A 3489-nucleotide genomic window follows, 5' to 3' on the forward strand; every position below is an offset into this window, starting at 1 on the left:
AGGGAGAAGAAGTCCATGTGAAAATTCATATGAAGACTGAGGCAAAGATTGGCTCCAAGATAAGAAACACCTTGAACCATCAGAAGCTGAAAGAGGCAAGGAAGTATTCTCTCCCACAGCCCTCCAAGGGAGTATAACTCTACTGACACCTACAGTTTGATTTTAGAGCTTCCAGAACTAAGAGGGAATAAATGTCCATTGCTTTAAGCCAACAAGTGAGTGATAACTTCTTACGCGCATCCCTAGGAAACTAATATAATGACCTGATCTAAAATTTGCTATTTTGGTCATTTCTGTATCTTTCTGAGAAGAGTTTGTAAGCTCGTTCTTCTACTACCAATCTTTCTCAAGGACTCTCTTTTAATTTTTAAAGGTAATTAACTTAAGGTCCTGTTTTCAAGCCTTAAAATCAATTTAAAAACTCATAAGAAACTTGGTTTAATTTTTTGAAAAAAAGTTTAATTTTGGTTGTGTGGATGGGGTTTGATGTATACTATGTAGGTCAGTGATTCCAATCTTCCGTTTGTAAGCGCAAACGCACTTCTACCAGTAAAAATATTCATTTCATATCATGATTTTTCAGCTCTGTTTAGAAGTCTTAGTAAGACAGAGATAGGCTACTAAGATGGATATTGTAAATAAATAAAATACCAACAGTCATTTTTATGTTCTGCCAGGAGGACTTTGTTCTCCCTTATTTGTTAATCACCTGTCTGTAATGAAATTAAGTTCCCTACTTGGAATGTAATGTTAAGTTCTGAATTCAAATTTTAAAGAAACAGAAAAAAGAAGGATTGAAGGCCCTGCAAGCATGGTGTCATCGAAGGGGAGGCAGGACATGCCCCAGCTGGGGGGCTACAGCCCTATCGACTACAAGCGGAACCTTCCGCATCGGGGGCTGTCGGGCTACAGCATGGTCACCATGGGCATCAGGACCTTGCTCTTTGTGTACTGGAGCATGATGAAGTGGAACTGCGAATGCAGGCGCCTGCAGATCCAGGAGTTCGAGGCCCGCATTGCGCTGATGCCTCTGTTGCAGGCAGAGAAGGGCCGGAAGCTTCTCCAGATGTTTCGGGAGAACTTGGAGGAGGAGGCGATCATTGTGAAGGGTGTGCCAGATGGGAAGGTAGGTGAGTCCGTGTTCCACACAACGTGCTGGGTGACCCCCATGCTGGGCAAGCTCTACGGGCTGCGCATGTGCACAAACGAGGAGGTTCTCAACGCCACCTCCGTCTTCAAGCAGTACACCTAGGGGCCTGCACCCCTCAGACCACTGGACCCCCACTGCCTCCCCACCAGGAGAGAATAAACGCTCTGGAGACTGGCAAAAAAAAAAAAGGAGGACTCAAAGTCATTTTACATGATGGAAGAAATGGGATATATGTACCTGTGTACATGCTAACTTTGTAAAACAGCTTAACCTCCTTCTGTTTGGCCTTCAGATATAATGAGATGATTAGGAAGTAGACGATTCAGAAAAAATAATAATTGACATAAAGTTAATAAAAAGGATTTTCTAATGGACCGAATTTCCTGAAAATGGAAGGCACTAGGAATTGCAGTGGGGAATCTGTTACTAGATTAATAGTTTTCTACCAGTGAGTGCTTGGAATTCCATTCTGTGGCTTAAAACATGGCAAATGTATATCTACTAACAGGTTGTAGATGTGTTTGACTGTAACCTCAAGAAATAAAGGAAAATTATAGAAGCAAAGAATAAAATGTATGTAGTGCTTGGATTATAGAAAACCTTGAATGCAAGATTAAGTGTTTCTGATTTTTCTCTAAACAATGGGGCTGGGATGTGATACTAGGAGTACTTCTTGAAGTTTTTGCATAATTATGCAATCAAAATACATCACAATAAAATGAACATGATGATAAAATTAAAGATAGTGTGAAACAAGCTCCAACTTTCTTACATTTAAAAGTGTGTTTTTGGTTTTTTTTTTACATATTTGGTTTTAACAGATACTTTTATTCCCTAAAACTCTGCTGTAGAACATTCTCTCAAGAACTGAAAGAAATGGACATGAAGTCAAGAAATACATCAGGGTTAAGAAATAGAGACACGGAAGGAGAATAATAAACAGGCAAACTAAAATATATAGAAATGCAATCCAATACACTAAGAAAAATGTCCACAGGAATTCAGTAGAATCTCATTTTCTTGATTCACATATTCTATTGCTAATCCTTTGAAGCATCAAGGGTTGGGAATTTCTATTCCTCAGGGAAATTATAAATTTCCCTAGAAGTCTACAGAAAATCATATGAGCACAGAGAAGTAACAATAAAATACTACACAGGGCTGAATGTGATGGCTTAGTTACTGAGTTTACTACTAGATGTTACTTTTAATTCATAACAATGAGAAAATTGGCTCATATGTTATAGCATAGTTACTGGGAGAAAAAAAGGGGCTTAGACACAATTTTCTATGCCTTTTGAAGCTGACTTTAGCTGGGTTGTATGATTAGTTTTGCCTGGGGGTTAGAGAACTGTTGAACATTCTGGCAGTACTAGGGCTCATTTGGCTTTCTCTATAAGATATTGGTCAATTTCAGCTTATCTGGCAAAGACTAAGGTTGCAATTTATTTTATTTTATTTCTTAACTATTATTTGACACTTTTCCTTTTTCCATTCTAAGATCAACCAAGAAGTTTTACACAAAATGGAAAAACACAATGCTCTCTCCCTGTGGTGACTTCTTGGTATTTTAACAAAGGCCGGTTGAGCAGCAGGGAGGCATGTTAAAGACAGGACTTTCCTGGCAGGTTTGTAAATACATGAGAAAACAGGCAATGCTCATGCTTTTAATACTCAAGAATAATTTATAAATTAATTGTACTAACTCTGAAAATTGTATTTATTCAACATTACTGTGTCACAAAAACTATATTATTTAGGTGCTAGAAACGAATTGCACAGCCTAACCTCAAAGAGCTTACAGTTGACAAAAAAAACCCCCAAAAAAACCATGTAGACATATAAATATAAATCTATATATAAAGATGGTATAATAATTTCACAAAGGGTATGTCACATCCAGTAAGTGTTGGGATCATAAACGGATTCAATGAGGAAGTGATATTTGAACTAAATTTTGATGACTTTTTGATGAAAGACATTAAGGAAATGGAGGGAAGGACATTCCAATAAAGGGGAAAACATACATTAACACACATAGGCAGGAATGCCCAGACTGGCATTAGGAAAATAAATTAGGAACGTTAGATTGTCTGGAAAGTAGGATCCATAGTAATAGAAAATATTACCTCAACTTGCAGCCTGGATTAAGCCATGAAATTATGTTAATAAGTATTTCATAACAACTGCAGTAAACTTTCAGAAAGGAATTCATGAGCTAACTCAAGATTTACTTCTCTAAAGAAGACTAAGCTCTCCAGCCTGCATTCCTAATGTCCATTTCTGATTTCTCATATCTCTCATAGTTGCTATTTGGCCCTTTTGCAATCAACATTTCT

The 3489-nt window shown here is 37.6% G+C and overlaps 1 pseudogene; it reads left to right on the forward strand.

The window, feature by feature from the left end:
• Nucleotides 1-811: 811 nt before the first annotated feature.
• On the forward strand, nt 812-1252 carry LOC114886473 (annotated as a pseudogene).
• The last annotated feature ends 2237 nt before the right edge of the window (nt 1253-3489 follow it).

The sequence above is a fragment of the Monodon monoceros genome, unplaced genomic scaffold (genome assembly GCF_005190385.1).
Source record: "Monodon monoceros isolate NGI ecotype Baffin Bay Population unplaced genomic scaffold, NGI_Narwhal_1 Super_Scaffold_7, whole genome shotgun sequence".
Lineage (NCBI taxonomy): Eukaryota > Metazoa > Chordata > Mammalia > Artiodactyla > Monodontidae > Monodon > Monodon monoceros.